This window comes from Pseudophryne corroboree, chromosome 5, assembly GCF_028390025.1.
Source record: "Pseudophryne corroboree isolate aPseCor3 chromosome 5, aPseCor3.hap2, whole genome shotgun sequence".
In the NCBI taxonomy this organism is placed as follows: domain Eukaryota; kingdom Metazoa; phylum Chordata; class Amphibia; order Anura; family Myobatrachidae; genus Pseudophryne; species Pseudophryne corroboree.
This window is the reverse complement of record NC_086448.1, coordinates 784,836,526-784,859,105: the sequence shown is the minus strand read 5'-3', so window position 1 is coordinate 784,859,105 and position 22,580 is coordinate 784,836,526. Positions and strand designations below refer to the sequence as shown.

The 22,580-nt window shown below is 48.7% G+C and overlaps 1 protein-coding gene across 1 annotated transcript in view; it reads left to right on the top strand.

The window, feature by feature from the left end:
* Nucleotides 1-3,230: 3,230 nt before the first annotated feature.
* ZHX1 (zinc fingers and homeoboxes 1) overlaps nt 3,231-22,580 on the top strand; it is a 46,605-nt gene continuing 27,255 nt past the window's right edge. The window contains exon 1 of the mRNA XM_063924385.1: nt 3,231-3,517. The gene's annotated coding sequence lies outside the window, so the exon portion shown is untranslated. The remainder of the gene's footprint in view (nt 3,518-22,580) is intronic.

Here is a 22,580-nt window from a genome sequence, read left to right as displayed (position 1 = left end):
TCAGATTTAGAATAGGTCTTACCGAGCCGTCCGGCTTCGGTACCACAAATAGCGTGGAGTAATACCCCTTTCCCTGTTGTAAAAGGGGTACCTTGACTATCACCTGCTGAGAATACAGCTTGTGAATGGCTTCCAATACCGTCGCCCTGTCGGAGGGAGACGTTGGCAAAGCAGACTTTAGGAACCGGCGAGGGGGAGACGTCTCGAATTCCAACCTGTAACCCTGAGATACTACCTGCAGGATCCAGGGGTCCACCTGCGAGTGAGCCCACTGTGCGCTGAAATTCTTGAGGCGACCCCCCACCGCCCCTGAGTCCGCTTGTAAGGTCCCAGCGTCATGCTGAGGCCTTTGCAGAAGCCGGGGAGGGCTTCTGCTCCTGGGAGGGAGCTGCTTGCTGCAGTCTCTTACCCTTTCCTTTGCCTCGGGGCAGATATGAATGTCCTTTTGCCCGCTTGTTCTTATAGGAACGAAAGGACTGCGGCTGAAAAGACTGCGTCTTTTTCTGCTGGGAGGTGACCTGAGGTAAAAAGGTGGATTTCCCGGCTGTTGCCGTGGCCACCAAATCCGATAAACCGACCCCAAATAATTCCTCCCCTTTATACGGCAATACTTCCATATGCCGTTTGGAATCCGCATCACCTGACCACTGTCGCGTCCATAAACTTCTTCTGGCAGATATGGACATCGCACTTACTCTTGATGCCAGAGTGCAAATATCCCTCTGTGCATCACGCATATAAAGAAATGCATCCTTTAAATGCTCTATAGTCAATAAAATATTGTCCCTATCCAGGGTATCAATATTTTCAGTCAGTGATTCCGACCAAGCCACCCCAGCACTGCACATCCAGGCTGAGGCGATTGCTGGTCGCAGTATAACACCAGTATGTGTGTATATACTTTTTAGTGTATTCTCCAGCCTCCTATCAGCTGGGTCCTTGAGGGCGGCCGTTTCTGGAGACGGTAACGCCACTTGTTTTGATAAGCGTGTGAGCGCCTTATATACCCTAGGGGGTGTTTCCCAGCGCGCCCTAACCTCTGGCGGGAAAGGGTATAACGCCAATAACTTCTTTGAAATTAGCAGTTTTCTATCGGGGGTAACCCACGCTTCATCACACACTTCATTCAATTCCTCTGATTCAGGAAAAACTACAGGTAGTTTTTTCACACCCCACATAATACCCCTTTTTGTGGTACTTGCAGTATCAGAGATATACAAAGCCTCCTTTATTGCCGTGATCATATAACGTGTGGCCCTACTGGAAAATACGTTTGTTTCTTCACCGTCGACACTAGATTCGGTGTCCGTGTCGGTGTCTGTGTCGACCGACTGAGGTAAAGGGCGTTTTACAGCCCCTGACGGTGTTTGAGACGCCTGGACAGGTACTAACTGGTTTGCCGGCCGTCTCATGTCGTCAACCGACTTTTGCAGCGTGCTGACACTATCACGTAATTCCATAAACAAAGCCATCCATTCCGGTGTCGACTCCCTAGGGGGTGACATCACCATTACAGGCAATTGCTCCGCCTCCACGCCAACATCGTCCTCATACATGTCGACACACACGTACCGACACACAGCAGACACACAGGGAATGCTCTGATAGAAGACAGGACCCCACTAGCCCTTTGGGGAGACAGAGGGAGAGTTTGCCAGCACACACCCAAGCGCTATAAATATATAGGGACAACCTTAAATAAGTGTGTTCCCCTTATAGCAGCTTAAATATTATTAATATCGCCAAATAAGTGCCCCCCCTCTCTGTTTTTACCCTGTTTCTGTAGTGCAGTGCAGGGGAGAGCCTGGGAGCCTTCCTAGCAGCGGAGCTGTGTAGGAAAATGGCGCTGTGTGCTGAGGAGAATAGGCCCCGCCCCCTTTTCGGCGGGCTTCTTCTCCCGTTTTTCTGACAACCTGGCAGGGGTTAAATACATCCATATAGCCCCAGACGCTATATGTGATGTATTTTTAGCCAGAATAGGTACTTTCATTGCTGCCCAGGGCGCCCCCCCCAGCGCCCTGCACCCTCAGTGACCGTTGGTGTGAAGTGTGCCGAGAGCAATGGCGCACAGCTGCAGTGCTGTGCGCTACCTCATGAAGACTGAGAAGTCTTCAGCCGCCGGTTTCTGGACCTCTTCTCTCTTCGGCATCTGCAAGGGGGTCGGCGGCGCGGCTCCGGTGACCCATCCAGGCTGTACCTGTGATCGTCCCTCTGGAGCTAGTGTCCAGTAGCCTAAGAAGCCAATCCATCCTGCACGCAGGTGAGTTCACTTCTTCTCCCCTAAGTCCCTCGTTGCAGTGAGCCTGTTGCCAGCAGGACTCACTGAAAATAAAAAACCTAACAAACTTTTTCTAAGCAGCTCTTTAGGAGAGCCACCTAGATTGCACCCTGCTCGGACGGGCACAAAAACCTAACTGAGGCTTGGAGGAGGGTCATAGGGGGAGGAGCCAGTACACACCACCTAGTGGTCAAACTTTTAATTTTGTGCCCTGTCTCCTGCGGAGCCGCTATTCCCCATGGTCCTGACGGAGTCCCCAGCATCCACTTAGGACGTCAGAGAAAATACTTGTTTCCCACATGGAAAAAACTTCAGGACCTCTTGATGCACCTCACTGTGTACTAGTAGCCGAAGAGATTGACATTGGAAACCAATGTTTGGCAACCACTAATGTTCCTGGTTCCATGGAAATGGTTTTCCCATGCAATATCATGTTTGGTTAATCGCATGCTTCCCGATGCCAACAACTGGAAGCGGTGCCTGCAAGACAATCCTGTGTCTGTCTCCTGTGCTGGCGCACAGCGTAACCATCGATGGTTAGACCATCGACTAGTCTTCCAATGGCTACATGTCAGTCATCTCTACAGCTTATGTATGATTACATATCTGGAGTATTTTGTCTAGGGAAGGCGGTGATAAACCACGCTGGGAGTTGTTGTTCCATGTCTGCAATTAACCCCTTCAGTACTGGCTGGAGCACCAGCTATTCGTGTGAGAGGCTGCACATACCCCCTAATATAAATGTATACACCATGCTAAAATTTTTTTTATATATATATATATATATATATATATATTAAAATAATATATATATATATATATATATATATATATATATATATATATATATATATAAAATAAAAGTGAGCAGCAGTAAATAAAAATACATATTTGTGTGATTTCCCAGCGGTGCTGTACAGGGGGAGGGCTCACGTTACAGACATTTACCACAGAAACCGTCATCACCCCGCCTCCAATTACCGCCAAAATCCGACCCTCGCCCCGGCTGAGGAGACAGACCCCCCTCTTCACCGCCCCTTCTCCCTCACCCGCCCGTCTCACACAGCACCACCAAATGAGCGGGTGATCGGCGGCGTGTGGTGCCGGGAGCCGGTGAGTGCCGCCCGCCGCCCCCCTCCTCCCCTCCCCCGGCCTGGCTGCTGCTGTGTGTAAGATGGCCGCCGTGCAGGAGGAGGCGGCGGCCACCGCTGAGGAGAGCTGAGCGCACGGCGAGAGCAGGTAACCCCCACACCGAGGCCTGCGGCCTATCACCCTCCCTTCCCCCTCCACCCGGGCCCGCAGCGGCCGGGCCTTCAGCAGCGCGAGGGGAGCGCCCGGAGCGGGCCTAGGCCCGGCACAATGAGCTGCCTCCTCTCTCTCTATGCCGGGTGTCAGTGACCCGCCGGGGATGTGTCCCAGCCAGCTGCACCCGGATCGCCCGCGCTGTGTGTCAGCCGGGGTTACTGCTGCTGCTGCTGCCCAGTCACATGCAACGTCCCTGCTGCTGACTCAATGGCTGGAGGGGGCCCGGGTACTAGATGAGGATGGATAGTGTATGTATCCTGCAGCTGGGGGGACATTGTTACATGTGGGGTCATACATGGGCGTGTACATGTGTGTCTGCAGCTACATGTGTGTGTGTATGTAGGGCAGTACGCTGTGGAACAATGTAGATTTTCTCTTCGTTATATATATATATATATATATATATATATATATATATATATATATATATATATATATATATATATATAGAATTTGTTTTCTCTATCGTCCTAGTGGATGCTGGGGTTCATGAAAGGACCATGGGGAATAGCGGCTCCGCAGGAGACAGGGCACAAAAAGTAAAGCTTTAGGATCAGGTGGTGTGCACTGGCTCCTCCCCCTATGACCCTCCTCCAAGCCTCAGTTAGATTTTTGTGCCCGGCCGAGAAGGGTGCAATCTAGGTGGCTCTCCTAAAGAGCTGCTTAGAAAAGTTTAGCTTAGGTTTTTTATTTTACAGTGAGTCCTGCTGGCAACAGGATCACTGCAACGAGGGACTTAGGGGAGAAGAAGTGAACTCACCTGCGTGCAGGATGGATTGGCTTCTTTGGCTACTGGACATTAGCTCCAGAGGGACGATCACAGGTACAGCCTGGATGGTCACCGGAGCCTCGCCGCCGGCCCCCTTGCAGATGCTGAAACAAGAAGAAGGTCCAGAATCGGCGGCATGAAGACTCCTCAGTCTTCTTAAGGTAGCGCACAGCACTGCAGCTGTGCGCCATTTCCTCTCAGCACACTTCACACGGCAGTCACTGAGGGTGCAGGGCGCTGGGAGGGGGGCGCCCTGGGAGGCAATGAAAACCTATTTTTGGCTAAAAATACCTCACATATAGCCTCCGGGGCTATATGGAGATATTTAACCCCTGCCAGAATCCGTTAAGAGCGGGAGACGAGGCCGCCGAAAAAGGGGCGGGGCCTATCTCCTCAGCACACAGCGCCATTTTCCCTCACAGAAAGGCTGGAGGGAAGGCTCCCAGGCTCTCCCCTGCACTGCACTACAGAAACAGGGTTAAAACAGAGAGGGGGGGCACTAATTTGGCGTTAGAAATATATAAAAAAGATGCTATAAGGGAAAACACTTATATAAGGTTGTCCCTATATAATTATAGCGTTTTTGGTGTGTGCTGGCAAACTCTCCCTCTGTCTCTCCAAAGGGCTAGTAGGTCCTGTCCTCTATCAGAGCATTCCCTGTGTGTGTGCTGTGTGTCGGTACGTGTGTGTCGACATGTATGAGGACGATGTTGGTGAGGAGGCGGAGCAATTGCCTGTAATGGTGATGTCACTCTCTAGGGAGTCGACACCGGAATGGATGGCTTATTTAGGGAATTACGTGATAATGTCAACACGCGCCAAGGTCGGTTGACGACATGAGACGGCCGACAAACAATTAGTACCGGTCCAGACGTCTCAAAAACACAGTCAGGGGTTTTAAAACGCCCATTTACTTTAGTCGGTCGACACAGACACAGACAGGGACACTGAATCCAGTGTCGACGGTGAATAAACAAACGTATTCCTTATTAGGGCCACACGTTAAGGGCAATGAAGGAGGTGTTACATATTTCTGATACTACAAGTACCACAAAAGAGGGTATTATGTGGGATGTGAAAAAACTACCGTAGTTTTTCCTGAATCAGATAAATTAAATGAAGTGTGTGATGATGCGTGGGTTCCCCCCGATAGAAAATATGGGCGGTATACCCTTTCCCGCCAGAAGTTAGGGCGCGTTGGGAAACACCCCTTAGGGTGGATAAGGCGCTCACACGCTTATCAGAACAAGTGGCGGTACCGTCTATAGATAGGGCCGTCCTCAAGGAGCCAGCTGACAGGAGGCTGGAAAATATCATAAAAAGTATATACACACATACTGGTGTTATACTGCGACCAGCGATCGCCTCAGCCTGGATGTGCAGAGCTGGGGTGGCTTGGTCGGATTCCCTGACTAAAAATATTGATACCCTTGACAGGGACAGTATTTTATTGACTATAGAGCATTTAGAGGATGCATTTCTATATATGCGAGATGCACAGAGGGATATTTGCACTCTGGCATCAAGAGTAAGTGCGATGTCCATATCTGCCAGAAGATGTTTATGGACACGACAGTGGTCAGGTGATGCAGATTCCAAACGGCACAAAGGTGTATTGCCGTATAAAGGAAGAGGAGTTATTTGGGGTCGGTCCATCGGACCTGGTGGCCACGGCAACTGCTGGAAAATCCACCGTTTTTACCCTAAGTCACATCTCTGCAGAAAAAGACACCGTCTTTTCAGCTTCAGTCCTTTCGTCCCTATAAGAGTCATATCTGCCCAGGGATAGAGGAAAGGGAAGAAGACTGCAGCAGGCAGCCCATTCCCAGGAACAGAAGCGTTCCACCGCTTCTGACAAGCTCTCAGCAGGACGCTGAGACCGTACAGGACCCCTGGATCCTACAAGTAGTATCCCAGGGGTACAGATTGGAATGTCGAGACGTTTCCCCTGCGCAGGCTCCTGAAGTCTGCTTTACCAAGGTCTCCCTCCGACAAGGAGGCAGTATGGGAAACAATTCACGAGCTGTATTCCCAGCAGGTGATAATTAAATTACCCCTCCTACAACAAGAAAAGGGGTATTATTCCACACTATATTGTGGTACTGAAGCCAGAAGGCTAGGTGAGACCTATTCTAAATCTAAAAAAATTTGAACACTTACAAAGGTTCAAATCAAGATGGAGTCACTCAGAGCAGTGATAACGAACCGGGAAGAAGGGGACTATATGGTGTCCCGAGACATCAGGGATGCTTACCTCCATGTCCCAAATTTGCCCTTATCACTAAGGGTACCTCAGGTTCGTGGTACAGAACTGTCACTATCCGTTTCAGACGCTGCCGTTTGGATTGTCCACGGCACCCCGGGTCTTTACCAAGGTAATGGCCGAAATGATGGTTCTTCTTCGAAGAAAAGGCGTCTTAATTATCCCTTACTTGGACGATCTCCTGATAAGGGCAAAGTCCAGGGAACAGTTGGAGGTCGGAGTAGCACTATCTCGGATACTGTTACAACAGCAGGGGTGGATTCTAAATATTCCAAATTCGCAGCTGATCCCGACAACAAGTCTCCTGTGCTTAGGGATGATTCTGGACACAGTCCAGAAAAAGGTGTTTCTCCCGGAAGAGAAAGCCAGGGAGTTATCCGAGCTAGTCAGGAACCTCCTAAAATCAGTGCATCATTGCACAAGGGCCATGGTAAAAAAATGGTGACTTCCTTCGAAGCAATTCCAGTCGGCAGATTTCATGCAAGAACTTTTCAGTGGGATCTGCTGGACAAATGGTCCGGATCGCATCTTCAGATGCATCAGCGGATAACCCTATATCCAAGGACAAGGGTGTCTCTCCTGTGGTGGTTACAGAGTGCTCATCTTCTAGAGGGCCGCAGATTCGGCATTCAGTTTTGGATGTTGGTGACCACGGAGGCCAGCCCGAGAGGCTGGGGAGCAGTCACACAAGGAAAAAATTTCCAGGGAGTGTGATCAAGTCTGGAGACTTTTCTCCACATAAATATAGCTAAGGGTAAATTTATAATGCTCTAAGCTTAGCAAGACCTCTGCTTCAAGGTCAGCCGGTATTGATCCAGTGGGATAAAACATCACGGCAGTCGCCCACGTAAATAGACAGGGCGGCACAAGAAGCAGGAGGGCAGTGGCAAAAACTGCAAGGACTTTTCGCTGGGCGGAAAATCATGTGATAGCACTGTCAGCAGTGTTTCATTCCGGGAATGGAAACTGGGAAGCAGACTTCCTCAGTAGGCACGACCTCCACCCGGCAGAGTGGGAACTTCATGGGGAAGTTTTCCACATGATTGTAAACCGTTGGGAATTACCAAAGGTGGACATGATGGCGTCCCGTCTGAACAAAAAACGGGACAGGTATTGCGCCAGGTTAAGAGACCCTCAGGCAATAGCTGTGGACGTTCTGGTAACACCGTGGGTGTACCAGTCGGTGTATGTGTTCCATCCTCTGCTTTTCATACCTAAGGTACTGAGAATTATAAGACGTAGAGGAGTAAGAACTATACTCATGGCTCCGGATTGGCCAAGAAGGACTTGGTACCCGGAACTTCAAGAGATGCTCACAGAGGACTTATGGCCTCTGCCGCTAAGAAGGGACTTGTTTCAGCAAGTACCATGTCTGTTCCAAGACTTACCGCAGCTGCGTTTGACGGCATGGCGGTGGAACGCCGGATCCTAAGGGAAAAGGCATTCAGGAAGAGGTCATTCCTACCCTGGTCAAAGCCAGAAAGGAGGTGACCGCACAACATTATCACCACATGTGGCGAAAATATGTTGCGTGGTGTGAGGCCAGGAAGGCCCCACGAAGAGATTTCAACTCGGTCGATTCCTGCATTTCCTGCAAACAGGAGTGTCTATGGGCCTCAAATTGGGGTCCATTAAGGTTCAAATTTCGGCCCTGTCGATTTTTCTTCCAGAAAGAATTGGCTTCAGTTCCTGAAGTCCAGAAGTTTGTCAAGGGAGTATTGCATATACAACCCCCTTTTGTGCCTCCAGTGGCACTGTGGGATCTCAACGTAGTTCTGGGATTCCTCAAAACACATTGGTTTAAAACCAGTCAAATCTGTGGATTTGAAGCATCTCACATGAAAAGTGAACATGCTCTTGGACCTGGCCTGGACCAGGCGAGTGTCAAATTGGTGTTTTTTTTCTCAAAAAAAGCCCATATCTGTTTGTCCATTCGGACAGGGCAGAGCTGCGGACTCGTCCCCAGTTCTCTCCCTAAGGTGGTGTCAGTGTTTCACCTGAACCAGCTTATTGTGGTGTCTTGCGCCTACTAGAGACTTGGAGGACTCCAAGTTGCTAGATGTGGTCAGGGCCCTGAAAATATAGGTTCCAGGACGGCTGGAGTCAGGAAAACGGACTTGCTGTTATCCTGTATGCACCCAACAAACTGGGTGCTCTTGCTTCTAAGCAGACTTTTGCTAGTTGGATGTGTAATACAATTCAGCTTGCACATTCTGTGGCAGGCCTGCCACAGCCAAAATATGTAAATGCCCATTCCACAAGGAAGGTGGGCTCATCTTGGGCGGCTGCCCGAGGGGTCTCGGCTTTACAACTTTGCCGAGCGGCTATTTAGTCAGGGGCAAACACGTTTGTAAAATCCTACAAATTTGATACCCTGGCTAAGGAGGACCTGGAGTTCTCTCATTCGGTGCTGCAGAGTCATCCGCACTCTCCCGCCCGTTTGGGAGCTTTGGTATAATCCCCATGGTCCTTTCAGGAACCCCAGCATCCACTAGGACGATAGAGAAAATAAGAATTTACTTACCGATAATTCTATTTCTCGGAGTCCGTAGTGGATGCTGGGCGCCCATCCCAAGTGCGGATTATCTGCATTATTTGTACATAGTTACAAAAATCGGGTTATTATTTGTTGTGAGCCATCTTTTCAGAGGCTCCGCTGTTATCATACTGTTAACTGGGTTCAGATCACAGGTTGTACAGTGTGATTGGTGTGGCTGGTATGAGTCTTACCCGGGATTCATAAATCCTTCCTTATTGTGTACGCTCGTCCGGGCACAGTATCCTAACTGAGGCTTGGAGGAGGGTCATAGGGGGAGGAGCCAGTGCACACCACCTGATCCTAAAGCTTTACTTTTTGTGCCCTGTCTCCTGCGGAGCCGCTATTCCCCATGGTCCTTTCAGGAACCCCAGCATCCACTACGGACTCCGAGAAATAGAATTATCGGTAAGTAAATTCTTATTTTGTGTCACTTGCATACAGCCTTGACAAAAGCGCCCTGCGCGACGCTGAAACGTTGGCGCAGCTATGCCATTTGTTTGACCACTTTGCTTAATACACGTTTTGTTATCAAGTCCTCGGAGTGCCGCCTGTTCTTTCAGGATTGAGAGTGGGTTGAGGAACACCCCTCTCTAGGAGAAATAAATATATATATATGTATATGCAATCCGGGTGTTCGTGGTGACCGGAGCCACAAGACAATGACCCCCTCACAACAGAAACAGGCGGCACTCCACGGATTTAGAATTTTATGCAAAAAACATCATGTGAAATCCAACGTTTCAACACCGCGATGGGTGTTTTTCTCAAGGATACATGGAAATATATATATGTATGTATGTGTGTGTGTGTGTGTGTGTGTATATGTATGTATATGTATATATATATATATATATATATATATATATATATATATATATATATATATATATATATATATATGTGTGTATATGTATTTTTTATTTTATTTTTCCCTCTCAATGCAGCGATCACGAATCTGATACGCCCCGCACCCTTCTACCTTCGAAGGAGCCGCACATTACCCTAATGCTGGGTATACACACAGTTCTGATGCAGAGTAACCATACATTGCACCGCTGTACACACTATGCTATATCCACTGTGCAACAGCGCGGTGTATCGGTACATGCTGCCTGTAGATGCCCCCCCCCCTGCGCGTGGGCCGCAGAATTATCCCATTGTATGTGAAGCAAATCCAATAGGACGTACGATTCAATGAACAGATCAGGGATACACACTATGCAGTCATATATATTGTTCCAATCTGAATGATATATCGCACAATAGTGCAGATGTTCTCAAACTCTGTCCTAAAGGCACTCTAACAGGCCAGGTTTTAAGTATATCCATGCCTGGCCACAGGTGATTTAATTAGTACCTCAGTCAGTTTTACCCATCTCTGCTGAGCCATGGACATCTTTAAAACCAGCATGGTTAGGGTGCGTTGAGGGGATCAGTATGTGATCCCGGCGGCCCGGATCCAGGTGGTTATTATACCGACATCGGCATCCCGGTCATTAGAATGCCGACAGGGCAGGCAAGCGCAATAAAGACCTTAGCGGGCTCGGTGGCAAGCTTTGCTTGCCACAGGCTCTCTTCTCCCTCTTTTGGTGTCATGGACACCCACAGAGGGGAAATCGCCTACCTGGCCGGTATTCTGGTGGCGGTATGGTGTCCCTGGCGTGATCCCGGTGTCGGTACTGTGACAGCCGGGATCCCGTCCATTGGTATTCTGACCGCATACCGCCTTGAGGGCCGAGTTTGAGAACCACTCATCGTGTGTACCCAGCTTTAAGCTCAGGGAGGGTAATGCAATTTGAAGCGAGGTGCAGTTCTTGATACACCTTTTTCATAAACTTTGGTACATTTTTCATAAACTTTGGTAAATGAGTAATCGCTTTCAATGGGCAATCCCCACGCCCCCACCCCAATAACTGACAGAGATGCCACTGTAATAACATAGCAGCCTTTAAAACAAGTATTACAGCCTACAATAAATGGGTAGGTGGCAGGGCCACAGGTTATGGCTCGGAGGGCCCACTTGTAGACATTAGCCTAGCTAACACCTTTGTGTAGCATTCATAGATACAGATTAAAGCTAGTTTTCGGTTTGTTTCTGTGTATAGTCAGACGTGGGAGGTGGCTCTTTGCTTTTTGGCTAGATGCATACAATGCTAAATGTTATAATTGGCTGATGTGACGTAATAGCTGCTGGGGTGTAGGGGTTGGCATTGTGTTTCCAGCGTTAGTTTGTGCTGTACTTTGTTGTCAGTGGTTTTATTTCTAACCCTTATGGAAATATGTGGTAGTATTCTGTGTTCCATGCATATATTTATCTGCTGTTTATTTTGTTCTTTCTGTATGTGGATTGGATATTTTATTTCATTGTGCACTTGTGGAAGTACATACTCCCTTTCACATCCAGTCCTTCATGAAGTAATATATTGCCTGTTGCTGACAGTACGGGATCTGGTGTCTAGGTCGACCACTATTGGTCGACATGGTTTCTAGGTCGACAGGGACTCTAGGTCAACATGACAAAAGGTCGACGTGAGTTTCCCTTTTCTTTTTCTCTCCATTCTTTTTAACTTTTTCATACTTTACGACCCACGTGTACTACAATTGGGAACAGTAACCTGTGCCGGGCGAAGCGAGCCGTGCGAGGGGACACAATGCACTAATTGCGGTTCCCGATCACTATACGAAGAAAACACAGATTCAAAAAATACACAAAAACCTCATGTCGAGCTTTTTTCATGTTGACCTAGAACACATGTTGACCTACTTACTGTCGACCAATAGTGGTCGACCGAAGTCTAGTCTATCTAACATACCACACCCCACAGTACATGTGTTATAACAAATTCTAGGAAGTAGAAAAGATCATGTAGAAATCTGTTTAATGTGATTGGGGGAGGAAGAGGGTTCAGCTTGGTGGCTGTAAGAACCCAATGAATGAACAAAAGTCTTTCTCTAACGTCCTAGTGGATGCTGGGGACTCCGTCAGGACCATGGGGAATAGCGGGCTCCGCAGGAGACAGGGCACATCTAAAAAAGCTTTTAGGTCACATGGTGCGTACTGGCTCCTCCCCCTATGACCCTCCTCCAAGCCTCAGTTAGGTTTTTGTGCCCGTCCGAGAGGGTGCAATCTAGGTGGCTCTCCTAAAGAGCTGTTTAGAAAAGTTTTTTTTTAGGTTTCATTTCAGTGATTCCTGCTGGCAACAGGATCACTGCATCGAGGGACTTAGGGGAGAGATTTCCAACTCACCTGCGTGCAGGATGGATTGGAATCTTAGGCTACTGGACACTTAGCTCCAGAGGGAGTCGGAACACAGGTCAGCCTGGGGTTCGTCCCGGAGCCGCGCCGCCGATCCCCCTTACAGACGCTGAAGAAGACGGCAGAACGGAGGTCCGGAAAACAGGCGGCAGAAGACTTCACAGTCTTCATGAAGGTAGCGCACAGCACTGCAGCTGTGCGCCATTGTTGTCACACGGCTCACTGACTCGGTCACGGAGGGTGCAGGGCGCTGCTGGGGGCGCCCTGGGCAGCAATATAAGTACCTTATTGGCAAAATAAATACATCACATATAGCCATTAAGGCTATATGTATGTATTTTAACCCAGGCCAGTTCTTAAAAACCGGGAGAAAAAGCCCGCCGAAAAGGGGGCGGAGCTTATTCTCCTCAGCACTCAGCGCCATTTCTCTAACGTCCTAGTGGATGCTGGGGACTCCGTCAGGACCATGGGGAATAGCGGGCTCCGCAGGAGACAGGGCACATCTAAAAAAGCTTTTAGGTCACATGGTGTGTACTGGCTCCTCCCCCTATGACCCTCCTCCAAGCCTCAGTTAGGTTTTTGTGCCCGTCCGAGAGGGTGCAATCTAGGTGGCTCTCTTAAAGAGCTGTGTAGAAAAGTTTTTTTTTAGGTTTCTAATCAGTGATTCCTGCTGGCGACAGGATCACTGCAACGAGGGACTTAGGGGAGAGACTTGCAACTCACCTGCGTGCAGGAGGATTGAAGTCTTAGGCTACTGGACACTGAGCTCCAGAGGGAGTCGGAACACAGGTCAGCCTGGGGTTCGTCCCGGAGCCGCGCCGCCGATCCCCCTTACAGACGCTGAAGAACGGCAGAACGGAGGTCCGGAAACAGGCGGCAGAAGACTTCTCAGTCTTCATGAAGGTAGCGCACAGCACTGCAGCTGTGCGCCATTGTTGCTACACGGCTCACTGATCTCGGTCACGGAGGGTGCAGGGCGCTGCTGGGGGCGCCCTGGGCAGCAATATTGATTACCTTAGAGGCAAATAAATACATCACATATAGCCATTAAGGCTATATGTATGTATTTAACCCAGGCCAGTTTTCCTAATAACCGGGAGAAAAGCCCGCTGAGAAAGGGGCGGAGCTTATTCTCCTCAGCACTCAGCGCCATTTTCCTGACCAGCTCCGCTGGTGAGGAAGGCTCCCACTCTCCCCTGCACTACAGAAACAGGGTTAAAGAGAAGGGGGGCATAAATTGGCGATATAATTATATATATTAAGAGCGCATATATAGAAACAACACCTTCAAGGGTTGTTATATACATTATGGCGCTTTTGGTGTGTGCTGGCAAACTCTCCCTCTGTCTCCCCAAAGGGCTAGTGGGTCCTGTCCTCTATCAGAGCATTCCCTGTGTGTGTGCTGTAGGTCGGTACGGGTGTGTCGACATGTATGAGGAAAATGTTGGTGAGGAGACGGAGAAAATTGCCTGTAATGGTGATGTCACTCTCTAGGGAGTCGACACCGGAATGGATGGCTTACTTATGGAATTACGTGATAATGTCAACACGCTGCAAGCCGGTTGACGACATGAGACAGCCGGCGGACAAATTAGTATCGGTCCAGGCGTCTCAGACACCGTCAGGGGCTTGTAAAAACGCCCATTTACCTCAGTCGGTCGACAGACACTGACACGGACACTGACCCCAGTGTCGACAGTGAAGAAACAAACGTACTTTTCCTTTAGGGCCACAAGTTACATGTTAAGGGCAATGAAGGAGGTGTTACATATTTCTGATACCACAAGTACCACAAATAAGGGTATTTTGTAGGGTGGGAATAAACTACTTGTAGTTTTGCCTGAATCAGATAAATTAAATGAAGTGTGTGATGATACGTGGGGTTCCTCCGATAGAAAGTTATGGGCGGTATACCCTTTTCCCGCCAGAAGTAAGGGCGAGTTGGAAAACACACCTTAGGGTGGATAAGGCGCTCACACGCTTATAAAAAACATGGCGTTACCGTTTCTAGATACGGCCGCCCTCAAGGAGCCAGCTGATAGGAAGCTGGAAAATATCATAACAGTATATACACACATACTGGTGTTATACTACGACCAGCAATCGCCTCAGCCTGGATGTGCAGCGCTGAGGGGGCTTGGTCGGATTTCCTGACTGAAAATTTTGATACCCTTGACAGGGACAGGATTTTATTGTCTATAGAGCATTTTAAGGATGCATTTCTATATATGCGTGATGCGCAGAGGCATATGTGCATTCTGGCATCAAGAGTAAATGTGATGTACATATCTGCCAGACGAAGACACGACAGTGGTCAGGTGAGGCAGATTCCAGACGGCATATGGAAGTATTGCCGTATAAAGGGGCGGTCCATTGGACCTGGTGGCCATGGCAACAGCTGAAAAATCCACCTTTTGTTACCCCGAGTCACATATTGGCAGAAAAGGACACAGTCTTTTCAGTCTCAGTCCTTTCGTCCCCATACGGGCAGGCGGGCAAAGGCCAGTCATATCTGCCCAGGGGTAGAGGAAAGGGAAGAAGACTGCAGCAAGCAGCTCATTCCCAGGAACAGAAGCTCCTCACGGCTTCTGCCAAGTCCGCAGCATAACGCTGGGGCCGTACAAGCGGACTCAGGTGCGGTAGGGGGTCATCTCAAGAGTTTCAGCAACACTCGCAAGGGAACTCCGGGATCCTACATGTAATATCCCAGGTGTACATTGGAAATTCGAGACGTCTCCCCCTCACACAATTCACAGGCTGTATTCCCAGCAGGTGATAATCAAAGTACCCTTCTTACAACAAGGAAGGGGGTAGTATTCCACACTATATTGTGGTACTGAAGCCAACCGGCTCGGTGAGATCTGAAATATTTGAACACTTACATACAAGCATTCAAATCAAGATGGAGTCACTCGGAGCAGTGATAGCGAACCAGGAAGTAGGGGACGATATGGTGTCACTGGATATCAGGGACGCTTACCTACAGGTCCAAATTTGCCCTTCTCACCAAGGGTACTTCAGGTTCCTGGTACAGAACTGTCACTATCAGTTCAGACGCGGCCGTTTGGATTGTCCACGGCGCCCCGGGTCTTTACCAAGGTAATGACCGGAATGATGATTTTTCTTAAAAGAAACATGGACGCTTTCCTGATAAGGGCAAGGTCCAGAGAACAGTTGGAGGTCGGAGTAGCACTATCTTAAGTAGTTCTACGACAGCACGAGGGGATTCTAAATATTCCAAAATCGCAGCTTTTTCCGACGACACATCTACTGTTCCTAGGGATGATTCTGGACACAGTCCAGAAAAACGTGTTTCTCCCAGTGGAGAAAGCCAGGGAGTTATCCGAGCTAATCGGGATCCTCCTAAAACCAGGAAAAGTGTCAGTGCATCATTGCACAAGAGTCCTGGTAAAAATGGTGGCTTATTACGAAGCAATTCCATTCGGCAGATTTCCCGCAAGAACTCTTCAGTGGGATCTGCTGGACAAATGGTCCGGATCGCATCCTCAGATGCATCAGCGGATAACCCTATATCCAAGGACAAGGGTGTCTCTCCTGTGGTGATTACAGAGTGCTCATCTTCTAGAGGGCCGCAAATTCGGCATTCAGGATTGGATGCCGGTGACCACGGAGGCCAGCCTGAGAGGCTGGGGAACAGTCACACAGGGAAAAAATTTCCAGGGAAGTGTGATTAAGTCTGGAGAATTCTCTCCGCATAAATAAGCTTAGAGCAAATTTATAATGTTCTAAACTTAGCTAGACCTCTGCTTCAAGGTCAGCCGGTATTGATCCAGTGGGATAACATCACGGCAGTCGCCCACGTAAACAGAAAGGGCGGCACAAGAAGCAGGAGGGCAGTGACAAAACTGCAAGGATTTTTCGCTAGGCGGAAAATCATGTGATAGCACTGTCAGCAGTGTTCTTTCCGGGAGTGGACGACTGGGAAGCAGACTTCCTCAGCAGGCATGACCTCCACCCGGGAGAGTGGAAACTTCATAGGGAAGTTTTTCAACATGATTGTGGACCGTTGGCAAAGACCAAAGGTGGACATGATGGCGTCCCGCCCGAACAAAAAACGGGACAGGTATTCCGCCAGGTCATGAGACCTTCAGGCGATAGCTGTGGATGTTCTGGTAACACCGTGGGTGTACCAGTCAGTGTATGTGTTCCCTCCTCTGTTTCTCATAACCAAGGTATTGAGAATTATAAGACATAGAGGAGTATGAACTATACTAGTGGCTCCGGATTGGCCAAGAGGGACTTGGTACCCGGAACTTCAAGAAATGCTCACAGAGGACTAAGCGCCTGGGGAGCTAAGAAGGGACTTGCTTCAGCAAGTACCATGTCTATTCCAAGATTTACCGCGGCTGCGTTTGACGGCATGGCGGTTGAATGCCGGATCCTGAAGGGAAAAGGCATTCCATAAGAGGTCATACCTACCCTGGTCAAAGCCAGGAAGGAGGTGACCGCACAACGTCATCACCACATGTGGTGAAAATATGTTGCGTGGGTGAGGCCAGGAAGGCTCCACGACGGAAATTCAACTAGGTCGATTTCTACACTTCCTGAAAACAGGAGTGTTTTGGGCCTCAAATTGGGGTTCATTAACATTTAAATTTCGGCCCTGTAGATTTTCTTCCAGAAAGAATTGACTTCAGTTCCTGAAGTCCAGATTGTAAAGGGTGTATTGCATATACAGCTTTTTTGTGCCTCTAGGGGCACCGTGAGGTTTTCAACATAGTGTTGGGATTTCTTAAAATCATATTGGTTTGAACAGCTCAAATCTGTGGATTTGAAATATCTCACATGGAAAGTGACCATGCTGTCGACCAATATCTCTCATGGGAAGTGACCATGTGTTAGCCCTGGCCTCGGCCAGGCGATTGTCAGAATGGGCGGCTTTGTCTTACAAAAGCCCATATTAAAATTTTCCATTGAACAGGGCAGAACTGGGACTCGTCTCCAGTTTCTTCCTAAAGGGGTGTCAGCGTTTTCACCTGAAACAACCTGTTGTGGTGCCTGCGGCTACTAGGGACTTGGAGGACTCCAAGTTACTAGACGTTGTCAGGGCCCTAAAAAAAAAAAAATATATATATATATATTTAGGACGGCTGGAGTCAGAAAGTCTGACTTGCTGTTTATATTGTATGCACCCAACAAGCTGGGTGCTCCTGCTTCTAAGCAGTCTATTGCACGCTGGATTTGTAGTACAATTCAGCTTGCACATTCTGTGGCAGGCCTGCCACAGCCGAAATATGTAGATGCCCATTCCACAAGGAAGGTGGGCTCATCCTGGGCGGCTGCCCGAGGAGTCTCGGCATTACAACTTTGCCGAGCAGCTACGTGGTCAGGGGAGAACACGTTTGTAAAATTTTACAAATTTGATACTCTGGCTAAGGAGGACCTGGAGTTCTCTCATTCGGTGCTGCAGAGTCATCCGCACTCTCCCGCCCGTTTGGGAGCTTTGGTATAATCCCCATGGTCCTGACGGAGTCCCCAGCATCCACTAGGACGTTAGAGAAAATAAGAATTTACTTACCGATAATTCTATTTCTCGTAGTCCGTAGTGGATGCTGGGCGCCCATCCCAAGTGCGGATTGTCTGCAATGCTTGTACATAGTTATTGTTACAAAAATCGGGTTATTACTATTGTTGTGAGCCATCTTTTCAGAGGCTACTTCGTTTTGTTATCATACTGTTAACTGGGTTCAGATCACAAGTTGTACGGTGTGATTGGTGTGGCTGGTATGAGTCTTACCCGGGATTCAAGATCCTTCCTTATTGTGTACGCTCGTCCGGGCACAGTACCTAACTGAGGCTTGGAGGAGGGTCATAGGGGGAGGAGCCAGTACACACCATGTGACCTAAAAGCTTTTTTAGATGTGCCCTGTCTCCTGCGGAGCCCGCTATTCCCCATGGTCCTGACGGAGTCCCCAGCATCCACTACGGACTACGAGAAATAGAATTATCGGTAAGTAAATTCTTATTTTTCCTGCTCAGCTCCGCTGGTGAGGAAGGCTCCCAGGACTCTCCCCTGCACTGCACTACAGAAACAGGGTAACAAAGAGAAGGGGGGCATAAATTGGCCATATTTATATATTAAAAGCGCATATATAGTAAACAACACCACCTAGGGTTGTTTATATACATTTATAGCGCTTTTTGGTGTGTGCTGGCAAACTCTCCCTCTGTCTCCCCAAAGGGCTAGGGGGTCCTGTCTTCGTTTAGAGCATTCCCTGTGTGGCTGCTGTGTGTCGGTACGTGTGTGTCGACATGTATGAGGACGATGTTGGTGTGGAGGCAGAGCAATTGCCGATGATGGTAATGTCACCCCCTAGGGAGTCGACACCTGAATGGATGGCGTTAGTTATGGAATTACGTGATAATGTCAGCACATTACAAAAGTCAGTTGACGAAATAAGACGCCCGGCAAACCAGTTAGTACCGGTTCAGGCGTCTCAGACACCGTCAGGGGCTGTAAAACGTCCTTTACCTCAGTCTGTCGACACGGGTACCGACACAGATGAATCTAGTGTCGACGGTGAAGAAACAAACGTATTTTCCAATAGGGCCACACGTTATATGATCACGGCAATGAAGGAGGCTTTGCAGATCTCTGATGCTGCTGGTACCTCAAAAAGGGGTATTATGTGGGGTGTGAAAAAACTACCTGTATTTTTCCCAGAATCAGAGGAATTGAATGATGTGTGTGATGAAGCGTGGGTTACACCCGATAGAAAATTGATAATTTCAAAGAAGTTATTGGCTTTATACCCTTTCCCACCAGAGGTTAGGGCGCGCTGGGAAACACCCCCTAGGGTGGATAAGGCGCTCACACGTTTATCAAAGCAAGTGGCGTTGCCGTCTCCTGATACGGCCGCCCTCAAGGATCCAGCAGATAGGAGACTGGAAACTACTCTGAAAAGTATATACACACATACTGGTGTTATACTGCGACCGGCAATAGCCTCAGCCTGGATGTGCAGTGCTGGGGTAGTGTGGTTGGATTCTCTGACTGAAAATATTGATACCCTGGATAGGGACAGTATTTTATTGACTCTAGAGCAATTAAAGGATGCTTTTCTTTATATGCGAGATGCTCAGAGGGATGTTTGTACTCTAGCATCAAGAGTAAGCGCGATGTCCATATCTGCCAGAAGAAGTTTATGGACGCGACAGTGGTCAGGTGATGCGGATTCCAAGAGGCATATGGAAGTATTGCCATACAAAGGGGAGGAATTGTTTGGGGTCGGTCTTTCGAACCTGGTGGCCACGGCAACTGCCGGCAAATCCACTTTTTTACCTCAGACCCCCTCCCAACAGAAAAAGACACCGTCTTTTCAGCCGCAGTCCTTTCGCTCCTATAAAAAGCGACCAAAAGGACAGTCTTATCTGCCGCGAGGCAGAGGAAAGGGTAAGAAAGGGCAGCAAGCAGCCCCTGCCCAGGAACAGAAGCCCGCCCCGGCTTCTACAAAGCCATCAGCATGACGCTGGGGCTTTACAAGCAGACTTAGGAACGGTGGGGGGTCGGCTCAAGATTTTCAGCAATCAATGGGCTCACTCACAAGTGGACCCGTGGGTCCTGCAGATAATATCTCAGGGTTACATGCTGGAGTTCGAAAGGTCTCCTCCTCGCCGGTTCCTAAAGTCTGCTTTACCAACGTCTCCCTCAGAAAGGACATTGGTTCTGGAAGCCATTCACAAGCTGTATTTTCAGCAGGTGATAGTCGAGGTACCCCTCCTACAACAGGGAAAGGGGTATTATTCCACACTATTTGTGGTACCGAAACCGGACGGTTCGGTAAGGCCTATTCTAAATCTGAAATCCTTGAACCTGTACATACAGAAATTCAAGTTCAAGATGGAGTCACTCAGAGCAGTGATAGCGAATCTGGAAGGAGGAGACTTCATGGTGTCCTTAGACATAAAAGATGCTTATCTACATGTCCCGATTTACCCCTCACATCAAGGGTATCTCAGGTTCGTGATACAAGACTGTCATTATCAGTTTCAAACGCTGCCGTTTGGTTTGTCCACGGCACCTCGGGTCTTTACCAAGGTAATGACCGAAATGATGGTTCTTCTACGAAGAAAAGGCGTATTAATTATCCCTTACTTGGACGATCTCCTGATAAGGGCAAGGTCCAGAGAACAGCTGGAAGTCGGAGTAGCACTAACCCAAGTAGTGCTTCAACAACACGGGTGGATTCTGAATCTTCCAAAATCTCAATTGACCCCGACGACACGTCTGCTGTTCCTGGGAATGATTCTGGACACTGTTCAGAAAAAGGTGTTTCTCCCGGAGGAGAAAGCAAGGGAGTTATCCGAACTTGTCAGGAACCTCCTAAAACCAGGAACTGTGTCAGTACATCAATGCACAAGAGTCCTGGGAAAGATGGTGGCTTCGTACGAAGCGATTCCATTTGGCAGATTTCATGCACGGACATTTCAATGGGATCTGCTGGACAAATGGTCCGGATCGCATCTGCACATGCATCAGCGGATAACACTGTCACCGAGAACAAGGTTGTCTCTCCTGTGGTGGTTGCAGACTGCCCATCTGTTAGTGGGCCGCAGATTCGGCATACAGGACTGGGTCCTGGTGACTACGGATGCCAGCCTACGAGGTTGGGGAGCAGTCACAAAGGGAAGAAACTTTCAGGGCGTGTGGTCAAACCTGGAGAAGGCTCTTCACATAAATATACTAGAGCTAAGAGCGATATACAATGCCCTAAGCCAAGCAAGACCTCTGCTTCAGGGTCAGCCGGTGTTGATCCAGTCCGACAACATCACGGCAGTCGCCCACGTAAACCGACAAGGCGGCACGAGAAGCAGGAGTGCAATGGCAGAAGCTGCAAGGATTCTGCGCTGGGCGGAGAATCATGTCATAGCACTGTCAGCAGTGTTCATCCCGGGAGTGGACAACTGGGAAGCAGATTTCCTCAGCAGACACGACCTTCACCCGGGAGAGTGGGGACTTCATCCAGAAGTCTTCCACATGATTGTGAACCGTTGGGAAAAACCAAAGGTGGACATGATGGCGTCTCGCCTCAACAAAAAATTGGACAGATATTGCGCCAGGTCAAGAGACCCTCAGGCAATAGCTGTGGACGCTCTGGTAACACCGTGGGTGTACCAGTCAGTGTATGTGTTCCCTCCTCTGCCTCTCATACCAAAGGTACTGAGAATTATACGGAAAAGAGGAGTAAGAACAATACTAGTGGCTCCGGACTGGCCGAGAAGAACTTGGTATCCGGAACTTCAAGAGATGCTCACGGAGGATCCGTGGCCTCTACCTCTAAGAAGGGATCTGCTTCAGCAGGGACCTTGTATGTTCCAAGACTTACCGCGTCTGCGTTTGACGGCATGGCGGTTGAACGCCGGATTCTAAAAGAAAAGGGCATTCCAGAGGAAGTTATTCCTACCTTGATTAAGGCTAGAAAGGAAGTGACCGTACAACATTATCACCGTATTTGGCGGAAGTATGTTGAGTGGTGTGAGGCCAAGAAGGCTCCAACGGAAGAATTTCAATTGGGTCGATTCTTACATTTCCTGCAAGCAGGATTGTCTATGGGCCTCAAATTGGGGTCCATTAAAGTTCAAATTTCGGCCTTATCAATTTTCTTCCAGAAAGAATTGGCGTCAGTGCCTGAAGTACAAACTTTTGTAAAAGGTGTACTACATATACAACCCCCAATAGTGCCTCCAGTGGCACCGTGGGATTTGAATGTGGTTTTAAATTTTCTCAAATCTCATTGGTTTGAGCCTTTAAAATCGGTAGATTTAAAATACCTTACATGGAAGGTAACCATGCTATTGGCCCTGGCTTCAGCCAGGAGAGTTTCAGAGTTGGCGGCTTTATCGTACAAAAGCCCATATCTGATTTTCCATTCGGACAGGGCAGAATTGCGGACACGTCCTCAATTTCTCCCTAAGGTGGTTTCGGCTTTTCACTTGAACCAGCCTATTGTGGTGCCTGCGGCTACTAGCGACTTGGAGGACTCCAAGTTGCTGGACGTTGTCAGAGCATTGAAAATATATATTTCAAGGACAGCTGGAGTCAGAAAATCTGACTCGTTGTTTATTTTGTATGCACCCAACAAGATGGGTGCTCCTGCGTCTAAACAGACGATTGCACGTTGGATCTGTAGCACAATCCAACTTGCACAT